The sequence below is a fragment of the Pristis pectinata genome, chromosome 22 (assembly GCF_009764475.1).
Source record: "Pristis pectinata isolate sPriPec2 chromosome 22, sPriPec2.1.pri, whole genome shotgun sequence".
Taxonomy (NCBI): Eukaryota; Metazoa; Chordata; class Chondrichthyes; order Rhinopristiformes; family Pristidae; genus Pristis; species Pristis pectinata.
The window spans coordinates 37,522,687-37,536,462 of NC_067426.1; positions in this window are offsets into that span (position 1 = coordinate 37,522,687).

Sequence of the window (13,776 nt, forward strand, 5' to 3'; positions counted from 1 at the left end):
ACCTGCACTGTCAGCAAATAATTATTGAAGAATCTGTGTTCCCTCCCATGTCACATGGGATTAAACGCTATGGCTGGATCAACCGCACAACACAAGCTTCGGTATGTAAGTAGTCGGTGTTCCCTGCGATGATGAGGGCTGAGTCAATGTATTCAGTTCCCTGTAATTTGGTAAATTAAAATTGGTTTATTATTGTCACATGTAGCGAGGTACATTGAAAACCTCTCTTGCATACCGTTCGTACGGATCAATTCATAACAACAATGCATTGAGATAGTACAAGATAAAACAATAAAACAATAGAACACATAACATAGAACATCGAACAATTACAGCACAATTCAGGCCCTTCGGCCCACAAAGCTGTGCCGAATATGTCCCTTCCCTAGAAATTACTAGGCTTACCCGTAGCCCTCTATTTTACTCAGCTCCATGTACCTATCTAACAGTCTCTTCAAAGACCCTACCGTATCAAGATGAAACAATAAAACAATGTAGTAATGTGTTACAGAGACAGAGCAAGTGCAGTCCTTGCAGCAGCGGGGTAGATGTTGTCTTTGAGCCTGTTGGTCTGTACTTTCAGGCTTTTGTATCTTCTACTTGCGGGGAAGGTGGAGTGGAGACGAGAGAATGTCCGTGATGCTGGGATCTTTGATTATGTTGGCCGCTTTACCGAGGTAGCGAGAAGTTTAGACAGACAGAATGGTGGGCTGGCTACTTCTCGAGATGTGCTGAGTTGTGTCAACAACTCTCTGCAGGTTTTTTTATGATCACGGTTAGATGAGTTGCCGTAGTAAGCCATGATGCATCCGGACAGGATGCTTTCTATGGTGCATCAATAAAAGTGGTGAAGGTCGAAGGGGACATACCAAATTCATTTAACCTCATGAGGAAGAAGAGGCGCTTCACTGGCCATTAGACCAACGTGGTTGGACCAGGACAGGGCTGTCCATTGGTGAGGTTCAATGCGAGGTCATGGAAACTATCAACCCTATGGTCCTCAGCACCGTTGATGTAAAGAGCGCTGTGGGCACGACTTCCCTCGCTGAAGTCAATGAACAGCAATTTTGTTTTGTTGATATTGAGGGAAAGGTTGTTGTCATGACACAATGGAGCCTGGTTCTCTGTATCCTTCCTGTACTCCGATTAATAGTTATTTGAGATTCGGCCCACTCCGTTGGTTTCATTTGCAGACTTGTTGATGGAGTTATATCAGAATATCGCCACGCAGTCACTTAAGTATCGGGCATAGCGTAGCAGTCTGAGGACGCAACCTTGTGGTGCAGCGGTGTTGAGGAAAATCGTGGCGGAGGTGTTTCTCTCCATCCTTATTGATTGCGATTTGTTGGTCAAGAAGTCAAGGATCCATTTGCAAAGGAACTTGTTGAGTCCCAGTGCCCGGCGTTTGGAGATCACTTTCCTTGGAATTGCAGTATTGAACGCGGAGCTGTAGTCAATAAATAGTCGCCTGGCGCTGCTGTATTATTATTCTGATGATCTGAGATAGGTGTAGGGGCAGGGAGATGGTGTCGGCCCTGGACGTGTTCCTGCATTAGGCGAGTTGCAGCAAGTCGAGGTTGCATCGGCGGCTGGAGTTAATGTGTTTCGTGACCAACATCTCGAAGTAAAAGGTGCGATTGCATTGGCTGGGAATGGAATCCGGCCTCCGGCGTGACAGGCGAGAATTCTACCACTGAACCACCAATGCAAATGACAGTTGACGGTCACGTCGTCTCCATGAACAGCATTGCAGACGTCAAACTATCTTTTGATTTCTTTAGGAATGTGAATTGTTGCCAGGGAAGACCTCCCACCGGCAAATCATTGCTTTTTTTTCCTGAACACTCCTGCCGACCTCAGTGCAATTATTCCCGCAGCTCGTATGTTTTCAATCACTTCCTTATATCTAACCTCAGACTTAGAGGCCTGTAATTGCCTGACCTTTCCCTGCTGCTGTTCTTGAAAAATCTCTGACATTTACTGTGCTCCAGATATCTGGCACTTCAGCAGTGGCCAGCGAAAATTTAAAATCAAACTTCTTGTCGTGGCACCAGAAATTTCTTCGCATACCTCCGACAGTTTCCTGGGAAACATCTCATTGGGTCCTGGTTATTCACGGCTATACCTGATGGAACACCCAATACACTGGCACTTATTCGGATCAATGCATAGATTTCCTCTTTAGTCCTTGACGGGATTTACTCTTCCAGTCCAGATGAGGGATCTTGACCCGAAACGTCGACTGCCCATTTCTCTCAATGTCCTGCTGTGTTCCTCCAGCTCTTTGTAGGTGTGCCCCGACTCTTTTCCTTAATAACATATTGCTGGTATTGGTAATCATTGTCACATGTACCGAGGTACAGTGAAAAACTTGTCTTACATCCCGTTCACCCATCAGAATTCATTACAACAGAGCATTGAGGTAGTGCAAGGTAGAACGATGACAGAGTGAAGAATAAACTGTCACAATGACATAGGAAGTGCAGTGCAGGTACATAATAAAGTGTAGGGTCAAAACGACTTAGATTGTCCGGTCAAGAGTCCATTTAATCATATAAGGAAATATAAATACACATTGACCCATGATTATTTTTAATCTGCAAGGGTATTTAGTGCCACGTCTTGTACCATGAGTTCTATGCTCTTATATTCTATGTCTTGGCAATTGAGGGCCAGCGTCCTGTCACCAGCATTTCCCTCCTCAATCTACTTCATTACTTCTTCAAAAATATGAACGACTTCAGCCAGACAGGACCTCCCAGCAACAAATCCATCCTGACTTTTCCTGAACAATCATTCCCTGTCGAAGTGCAGATTATTGGTCTTCCTCAATTTTCTTCCCTAATAACTTCAATGTGACGAAACTTAGTCTGTGATTGCGGGCCAACCTGGGCATGTCACTGCCTGCCCTTCTTCAAGGGAGGCAGAACATTTCCTGAACTCCAGTTATCCGGCACCGCAGCTGTGGCCAGCGAGGATTAAACAATATATTTCTTTCTTTAACCCGGAAATCTCATCCGTTGCCTCCTAAAGCAGTCTGCAATACTGCAATAGGTATTGTGTATATATTCACCTCTATGCTTGCTGGGTCATCGCATACATTCTATTTGTTTAATGTTAACCCGCTCCACAATACCCTTGCTCCCTTACCTTAAACCTGCAAGCACAATGTTTGTCTCCTCACTGAATACAAAATAAACATATTCATTTACGATCTGATACAATACGTTGGAGAGAGGCGCAGATTTCCCACTCGGTACTTGATGTGACCGAACCTTTGCCTGGTTACCATATTGCTAGAATGTAGAAATAAAGTGTCCTGGGATTTTATTTAATGTTGTCTGCCAGGGATATTTCGTGGCAGCACTTGGCTGTCCGGTATTTACTCATTCACCCCTTCCCACCTGTACAGATATCATATGCCAGAAATGCCTCATCTGTTTTCCGTTCCCTCCACGGGCCATCTGCCTTTTGCTTTTCATGAAACTCTCGATGTTCCATGATATCCCAGGTTCAAGACTTCTTTCTATTTCAGCAGTACAGAAACATGTTGGCACTGAACTCTCAGTATTTCACGTTCACGCTGACTCCCATTTGTCTGATGGAGATTCATTCATAGCAGCGGCTCCCAATCTTCTCCGGCACGTCCTGCTGATGGGTCAGGAATATTCTTCAGGACACTTCTTCACAACAGTCCGGAGGAAGGGTTGAGGGAGGGGCAACACTGGCAGTTCTATGTTCCAGGTGAGAGATGCTCCAGGCACGACGGACGAGGAGGTAAGAGAAGGGAAGTTGATTTTCTGATAGCGAATAACATCACAGCTGTACTTAGAGAGAATATTCTTGGGGGATAGTCCAGTGAGTTTGTGTGGGTGGATCTGAGTCATAAGAAGGGATGATCACTTTGATGATATTGAATTTTTGGACCCCCAACAGTTGGTGGGAATTAGTGATCCCAGATAGTAGTAAGAAATATAGGATTATAATAGCAGCTGATTAAAATTTCCCTCATATTGACTTCGACTGCCACAGTACAAACTGATTAGATGGGGTGAATGTTATTAACCGTGCCCAGGAAAGTTTGATCAAACAACATGTGGCAACAGTCGACAACCTGCTGTGAACTGAAAGTGGGTAAGTGACTGAAGCGTCAGTGGGAGAGGGCTTGGCGTCAGTGAACATTGTTCCCTCAGTTTAAAACGGTTGTGGGAAAAGATCGGACGAGACGCCAAATTGAAATCCTACTTTGCAAAGGTTGATTGGGAAATCGTGACAGCAGGTTAAGGGGGATCTGGTGAGTGCTTTGCTGCTGAATGTGAGGTAGGTAACGAAAGAATTAGGGGAAATGAAGAGTGATGTATGGCAACATGTCCACATTACAACACAGGAGCTGCTGGCAGTCTTAAAGCACATTAAGGTAGATAAATCTCCGAGGCCTGATCAAGTCTAACCTACGAAATTGTGGAAGGCTGGGAGGTGATTACGGCAGTCCGGGCAGAAATATTTGTATTGTATTTACCGACGGATGAGGCAGCGGATGACTGGAGGATGGGTACTGTTGTGCCTTTATTAAAGAGGGGCTGGAAATACAAGAGAGGGAACGACAGGCCCGTGGGTGTGACATTAGTGCGGGAAAGTTATTTGAAGGGATTCTGAGAGAAAGGATCGACCAGCATTTGGAAAACGACGAGTGTTGGACAGTCAGCATGACTTTGTGCGGGACAACTCGAATCTCATAACTGACTGAATATTTTGAAGAGGTATCGGAGAATATTGACGACAGCAGAGAGCTAGACGTAGTTTTCATGGATATTAGCCTGGTCTTTGACAAGAGCCAGGTCTGGAAGGTTAAATAACATGAATGCCAGGGTGATCTGGCCAATCGGATGCAAAATTACTAACCCACTCTTCCACTGCTCATCTAAATCATTTACAAAAAGCACGAAGAGCAGGGGGTCTCAGAACAGATCCCTGCGTGACACCTCTGGTCACCGACCTCAATGCTAAATACGCTCCATCTACCACCACCCTCTGTCTTCTCTAAGCGAACCAATTCTGAATCTACACAGCCAAGTTACTCTGGATCGCATGCCTCCTGAATCTCTGAATAAGCCCTCCATGAGGAACCTTACACGACCTGCCCCTTACAAAGCCGTGCTGAATAACCCTAATCAGCCAATGCTACTCAAAATGCCCATAAATCCTGTCTCTATGAATTTTCTCCTGTAACTTGCCCACCACTGAAGTAAGACTCAATGGCCTGTAATTCCCAGCGTTATCCCTACTCCATTTCTTAAAAAAAGGAACAATATTTGCCACCCTACAATAATCTGGCACCACTCCGGTGGCCAGTGAGGACGCAAAGGACATCACCAAAGGTCCAGCAAACTCTTCCCTCACTTTCCGGAGTGACCTTGGACATATCCCGTCCTTTCCCGGTGAATTATCTATCCTAATGGTTTTCGAAAGTTCCAGCAATTCCTCTTTCCTCAAGTCGACATGCAGTAGCATATCAGCCCGTTGTACGCCATCCTCACAATCGTCAAGGTCTCTCTCACTGGTTAATACTGAAGCAAAGTATTCATTTAGGACCTCCAATACCTCTTCCGACTCCAGGCACGTTTCCTCTTTTATCCATGATCATCCTCACTTTAGTCATCCTCCAATTCTTCACATACGTGTAGAACTCCTTGGGGGTCTACCATCCTTACCCTTCCTCAATGGGACAAACCTATCCAGAACCCCATCCACGTACGTCCTGACCTACCTACACATTTCCGCAGTGCGCTTTCCCAAGAACATCTGTTCCCAGTTTACGCACCCAAGTTACTGACTAATAGAATCATAATTCCTCCACCTCAGTTAAATATTTCCCCATATCGTCTGCCCCATCCCTCTCCAAGGCTATGGAAAAGGTCAAGGAATTATGGTCACTATCTCCAAAATGCTCTCCCACCGTGGTATCTGAAACCTGATCAGGCTCATTGCCTAGCAGCAGGTCAAGTGTGGCCTCTCCTGCTGTCGGCCTGTCCACATACTGTGTCAGGAATCCTTCCTGCACACACCTATAAAACTCTGCCCCATATATCCCCTTTACACTGAGGAGCTGCCATACAATATTTGGAAAGTTGAAATCACCCATGACAAAAACCCTGTTATTTTTGTACCTCTCCAAATTCTGACTATCGATCTGCTCCTCAGTGTCTCTGCTTCTATCGGCGGTGGGGGTGGGGGGGGGGGGTGCGGTGAGGGTGTTTCTGTTTAATAGAGTGCCTGCTGCCTTCCTGTTTCTGCGTTCCACCCACACTGACTCAGAGGACGATCCCTCCAGGACGTCCTCCCTTTCTACAGCTGTAACACTGTCCCTGATCAGCAAAGCCACTCGCCCACCTCTTTTACCTCCGTCCCTGCCCCTATGAAACATCGAAACAACGGAATATCCAGCAGCCATTCCTGCCCTTGGAATGGCAAATTCTCTGTTCTGGAAATGTAAAGTATCTCAGCAAGAGCGTCCGCGGTTTCTTCCCTGGCCTTCATAAGTTCGGTCTGTGCACTTGGTCAGGCCCTGGTGATTTTCCCACCCTAAAATGCTTCATGTCTGCAAATACGTTTTACCTCATAATATGCATATAACCCCTCTACGTACCCTCATTTCTATGGCAAACATGTTATTCTCCGTTTTAAACATCAAGGAGAAACGGTTTTGAAGGAAATTTTACTCTGGAGATGAGGTCGTTGTTGAGTGATCTCTTGAAGGATAAATTTGTCCCGGTGAGGCAGAGAAGGAATGGCAGGGTGAAGTAACCATGGGTGACAAGAGAGGTGGAACACATAGTTAGGATGAAGAAGGCAGCATACATAAGGTTTAGGAAGCAAGGATCAGATAGGTCTCTTGAGGAATATAGGGTATCAAGGAAGGAAATTAAGAAGAGGCTGAGGAGAGCAGGAAGACACATGAAAAGGTTCGGCTAATTCAGAGAGTCAGGGGGCATGGGATCTAGGGAGACCTATCTGTATGGTTCAGAATTAGCTCGCCCATAGAAGACAGAGGGTGGTGGTAGATGGAACTTATTTTGCCTGGAAACAGTGACCAGTGGTGTTCCGGAGGGATCTCTTCTGGGACACGTAATCTTTGTGACTTTTATAAATGGTTTGTATGAGGATGTGTATGGATGGGTTAGCAAGTTTTCTGATGATACAGAGGCTTGTAGTGTTGTGGGTTGTGTAAAAGGTTGCTGAAGATTACAACAGGACATTGATAAAATACAAAGCATGGATGCTGCCTGGATTGGAGAGCATGTCTGATGAGGATAGGATGAATGCGCTGGGGCGTTTCTCTTTGGAGAAAAGGATAATGAGAGTTGACATGATAGAGGTGTACATGATGACAAGAGGCATAGATCGAGCGGACAGTCAGAGACTTCTTCCCAGGACGAAACTGGCTAACGTATGGGGGCAGAATTTTAACGTGATTGGAGGAAGGTACAAGGGGAATGTCAGAGGTATATTTTTTTACACAGAGTGTGGTGGGTGCATGGAATACACTGCCCCCAGAGGTTGTGGGTCAGATACTTTCGGAACATTCAAGAGACTCTAATAGAGTCACATGGGAGGTTTGTCCTAAACAATGAGTGTGATACCTGTCTTTGTATCCCTTGATTGTAAATCAATTACACTGTACGATGAGTGTGATGTCTGTCTTTGTTTCTCAGTATTCTAGCCAAGACTCGCGGAGCGGAATTCATTAAGTGTGCGTGAGAAGGACTGTATAAATTGATGTCTGCCCTCTGTATTTTGGAGACCTCCGATAAAGAATCTACATGAGAGTCAGGAGAATTCTCCTGGCAGTATACTGCTAATAAACGCATTTGAATTAATGGGTGGCACTGTGTGATTTTGCAGCCGGCAGAAGTGGGACGTTAAAATCGGGATAACAACTCAGCGATCCAGGAAAGGCTTCTTTCCTTAACCCTAACACTAATACAACAGGAAATTAAAGACATTCCAGAGGAGCTCAGAAGGTGGGGCACATCAACCAAAAAAATATGAATACCTGACAGGGACACAAGCCCGGGGGAGAAAGTTCTACATTCTCACCAAAATACGCAAGCACCCAGGCATTTGGACCGTAACCGGAGGAGTACCTCCGGGTAGGCCCATCGTTTCAGACTGCGGCAGTGAGTCCTAAATGATAGCAGAATACATTGACTCCTTCCTCAATCCACTGTCATAAGAACATCCCAGTTGCATCAAAGACACATACTACTTCGTCCAAATAGTCAATTCCCTCTCAGTACCCCTGAACACCATACTTTTCACCATAGACATTGAAAGCCGACACACAAATATAGAGAACGACAGGGGCATACAGTCAGTCAGAGAGATACTGCAGAAATTCCCAGACCCAGAGAGGGCAGAGGAGGCTTTAATGGAACTCCTCCAGCTGAGCCTGACAAAAACTGACTTTGAATTCAATGATGAATGCTACTTGCAGGTCAAAGGCACGGCAATGGGAAGGAAATTTTCCCCAGCCTATGCCAACATTACATGGTAAAGTGGGACGAGAGAGTCTTCCAGAAATGTCCCAAAAAACCCAGTGCCTCTGCAGATATCTGGATGACATCTGGGGTCTTCGGGCACATCCGCAGAGAGGGCTAATCTAAATCCTGAACACACATCACCCCTTCATAAAAGTGAAGGCCATCACAGGTAGAGAGAAAGTTAATATCCTGGACACCACCGTCTTCAAACTAATAGCAGAAAATGGTAGGTAGAAACTGGCGACTTGAAGTTTTTTTCAAGCCAACAGACACCCATACCGTCCTGCACACAGCAAGCCATAAACCAAAACATACCTTCAGGGGCATCGTCAGATCACAACTGACCCACTTCCACCGCATTTCCACCAGAGAGGAGGATTTCAACCAGGCAACGACTATTCGCTACACTGCTCTTAGACAGAGAGGTTACAGTAAACGCAGACTCAGGCACATCAGATAAGATTTCTTGAGAGGTCTCACAAACCCCAGGCCACAGAATAGGGCAAAATCCAAGCTACCACTGATAATGGGGTACAGTAGTATGGCCATCAGTATCCACACACTAATTAAAAGCCACTTCCAACAACTGAAGGGACAGGTGAGCTCACTGGGAGCATACACAATAGTGTCAGCTTTTTAAATGGCTCAGAATTAAAGAGACTTATTTGTTCGTACCAAACTGTACACAGCTCCAAACTGTGGTGGGAGCCACTGAAGAGCATGTAAACATTTAAAAACAGCAAAAATCATACATAATAGAGCGACAGGAAAATGGGCCAAGATAGAGCAGAAGATAACCTGTGGCCGGCAGAAACCAGTATTTGCAATTCACCGTAAAGAATGCCACATCTTATACACAGGAAAAACAAGTAACAGCCTAATAATTAGACTCACAAGACACCTCAGTACTATTGAGCAGACCTGTCATCAGGCATTTCCAGTAGCACGGGATCCAGTCATCAGAGATCCTGAACCTGGAGCTAACCTGAAAGAGAGCAGAGAAGAAATGGATTGAGTTGTGACAAACCCACTCCCCAAATGTTCAAAACCAAGTCTAAAAAATCAGGAAAAAAGGAACAAACTAAAAAATCACCATCGGGCCGAGTAACTTAGGCTTGGAAAGATTAGAGTCACACGCTCTTGATTAATTTAACTAGACTGGGGACCCAATCACAAAACAGTTCATCCCCCTCACCCAACGTTCACTCCCATACATTCCTACACACCCACACCCTTACCCATACAGAACCCAGCCTCTAGAGACTAGCTCACATGTACCATCCCCCATTCCCACACCCATCCCCATATATTTAAGTTCGGGTCCAAGACTACATTTTCCCCCAACAGAGACCAGGCAACACTCACCCCTTATGAACACACATACACTTCCGTAAGTGGCCTCAAACGCTTACACCCGGGTCTCAGCCTGCTCCCCAACACAGCACATTACACATTCCACCCCGGCCACCATATATACATCCTGAAACACAGATCCAAAATTATCAGGCACCTTCTTCACACAGGCCAGTCAATAAACACCCCTCCTGATCCCCTGTACACTCCTGCACATTCCCCCCAAACACTTCCACCCGGGTCTCAGCCTGCTCCCCGGACACAGCACATTACAGGTTCCACCGCCTGCTATCCTACATACATCCCTATATACACTTACTCGCATCGCACACAGCTTGCTCACACAGACCAGACAATAGGCACCCCTTCTGATCCCATATACACGTCACTGCATTTCCCCTGTACCGAACTCCTCGAAAAACACCGGCCAACACCGCCACATGCCAAAAGCCTCCATAAACACAATTTAACCCACCCCCCCCCCCGACCTCATATACACGACTACAATAACTGGGAACCCTATCCCACCCTCTTAAGATATGGACCCTAGAATAAGGCACAGATCTTAAGAAAGGCGAGTGGAGCAGGATCTGGATGATGAAGGCGTGGGCCAGATCAAAGTGGCAGGGTGCAGTGAGACTGCATCTCCAGTAACGAGATCAATGAACACTGGATGGATAACTTTCCAACTGCCCGCTAACTCACAACCTGATCCTAACCCTAAATTTACCAACACCCACCAACCCTTAATCTAACCCTAACATTCCACAACCCTATCCAACTCGCTGATAACTATAGCCAAAAGACCCACATGCCAAAACCCTCCACAAACACAACTTCCAAAATTCACCACCACCCCCAGCCTTTTACCTATCCCTCACATCCCACAACTCAGGACCTCCCCGACTGATTCTGGATAGAGGCCCGTATATCCCGCAGGGATCATACTGGGAACTTTCTTGTTTGCGATGGTTCAAAATATCCTGGAAAAAAATGTGGATGGAAGGGTTCGTAAGACTGCAGGCAATAGAAAGTTTTTTGGTGTTGTGGATTGTGTTGAAGATTGACAAAGGATAACTTAGGATGCAGGATAGTTGCAGATATAGGCGTAGAATTGGCAGATGAGGTTTAATCCGGCCAACTGTGAGGTGGTGCACTTGGGAGATCGAATATAAAGAGACTCTGCACTGTTAATAGCAACGTCCTTCACGGTGTTGATTGACGGAGGGATCTTGTGGTGCAAATCCACAGCTCTCTGAAAGTGGCTGCACAGGTTGATGGGGCGGTAAAAAGGCGCATAGCATGTTTGCGTCTGTTAGTCAAGGCACTGAAAACAAATGTCGGGAGGTTATGTCGCTGCTGTTTGACAATCCGGTCAGGCAGCATTTGGACTATTGCATTCAGTTCTGCTCACCCCGTTACAGGAATAATGTGGAATCATTGAAGAGGATGCCAAAGTTCCAGGCTTCACCACCACCCCCAGCCCTTTACCTAACCCTAACATCCCACAACCCTAGCTAACTTCTCGATAATCTTTGCCAACACCCCCACATACCAAAACCCTCCATAAACACGTTCCAAAATCCACCACCACTCCAGGCCCTTTACCTAACCCGAACATCCCACAACTCTAGACAGTGGATCAGAGGGCAATGTTGTTGAGAGAAGTTGGACAAACTTGAGTTGTTTTATTATGGAGCGTCGGTTTGTTGAGGGCAGAACTGACAGCTGTGTGTAAGATGACGAGAGGCACAGATAGAGTGGACAGCCGGTAACATTTTCCCAGAGAAGACATGTCTGATAAGAGAATACATGAATTTAATGTGAGAGGCCGCAAGTTCAAAGGAGATGTGTGTGGCACCTTTTATGCGCAGAGAGCGCTGGGTGCCTGAAATGCGCTGTCAGGTGTGATGGAGGAGGGAAATACATCTGGGGCACATGGATGTACAGAGAATGCAGGGTTATGGACATTGTGTGGGCAGAGAGGATTGGTTTATCGAAGCATTGAAAAACTTGTTTAATTAGTCCGGCACAACATCGTTGCACAGTAACCGAAGGGCCTGTTCCTGTGCTGCACTTTGTTTTCTAACCCAGGTGTCTGGACAAGCGAATTCAAACCTCAGTGTAAAGTCATTCTGCCGAGTAGAACCGACTTCAGATAATTCAAAGTCGAAGTCAATATCGAGTTTATTATCAGATGCACAAGTACACGAACACACGGGTGCAAGGAAAACGTACTTGCAGCGGCATCACAGGCACATAGCGTCATATAAGCAGCATTCTCAAATAAAACAAATTAAACATGAATTGCACACAGTTTGTTCAATGAAAAACATCTCATTTAGAACAAAACAAAGTCACAGAGTTGAGACGATATTCCTTCCAGTTCACAATTCCGGCCCGGTTCTGCCTGATTCCCCCGTATGTTTGGAGTGGGAGAGACGGAGTTGGTTCAGGCGGCGGAGCGGCGCGGATTTCTCAGCTCCTCTCCGCGCTGAGCGCATCTCACAATGAGAGGAAGGGGAGATTGCACCAGCTCCCTCAACTGCTCACTGAACTTCGTCTGGGTCACTGCGCAAAGAGCCGTGTTTGTGAAGAAGCTCAGGAGCTGCAGCATGAAGCTCAGTTCCCTTAAGGTAGAAGGTGGAAGCACAGCCTCAGAAATGTAACACAATCGGTGCCACACAGAATACACCGTAAACAGCACCCACAACCGCCTTTTGGGCCGCAGGGCCTGAATTGCGCTGTAGTTTTTCAATGAAATTCCCCAATACAACTAAAGTGAGGGATTTCCTGTGGCTCTCCATCTCCGGTCTCTGGACTCTCCCGAGTGCTGGGACCCCGGAGTCTCCTGCGGGCTCTGCTCGTCACTAGAACGTGTCTGATGGTCAGAACATTGAGCAGAATGAGAACAAATGGGATCACAGGCGTGAGGAGGGACTTGAGCACCTCGACTGCGGTCCAGACGATTGAGAACATAACACTACCTCTTCCTCGATAAAAACCAAGGAGGATGAAACAGCATGTCGTCAGTTGTTTACAGGAAATACCAGGAAATGTTCTTTAAACCGCTCAGCACGGTCACCACCCCCAGAACTACAGCCGCCATTCTCTCGGTGCATTATTCCGCTTTCAGCTTCTGACAACGAATGGCCACAAACCGATCAAAGGTGAAAGCGACGGTGAACCAGACAGAACAGTCGGTGGCTGCGTAAAGCAGGGCGGCGTGAATATTACACACGGGGATGTACTCCAGGAAAACAAATGCGTCCCGTATAACAATCGTAATCTGCCTCAGCAGCAGGTCGAGGACAACGACCAGAAGAACCGCTTTGCCATGGCCACCAGGTAGAGAGTGACGCCTTTGGAGAGACCGCACTTTCCCCGCGACAAATGTCAGCACGTTCACTGTGAGGAGGGAAATAAACACAAACCTGACACTGGGATTGTAGTAATGTTAACAGATTCACAGAGAAGGAAATGAAATATAGAAACCTGTTCTTGGACTTAGAGCTGGAGGTGGTTGTACCCGACACCGGGGCTGTCTGCTGGAGACGGGGATTATAGATCAGTGAGATCAACCAGCAACTGGAAAACAACGGCATCACCTCGACCAACAGGCAGGTGAGAAGCGGTGGCTCCGTGGTCCGGAAAAGATGCCTGACGAGTGAACAATTCATTACGTGTTCCAGTTAATAAAGGTCAAAGTCTTCAGTATCTGAGCTTCGGTTGAGGGAGAGGTGATACATTGTATGCGGAATCTGCCGAGGGTCCTGATCCTGATCATTGCTCAGTGGTCTGTGAGAGCGTCGCTGATCATTTTGTGGTGACTGGGTGTCAGTGTGGGTTAGAGACACGGTCACTCTTCCTGCACTTTTTGCAG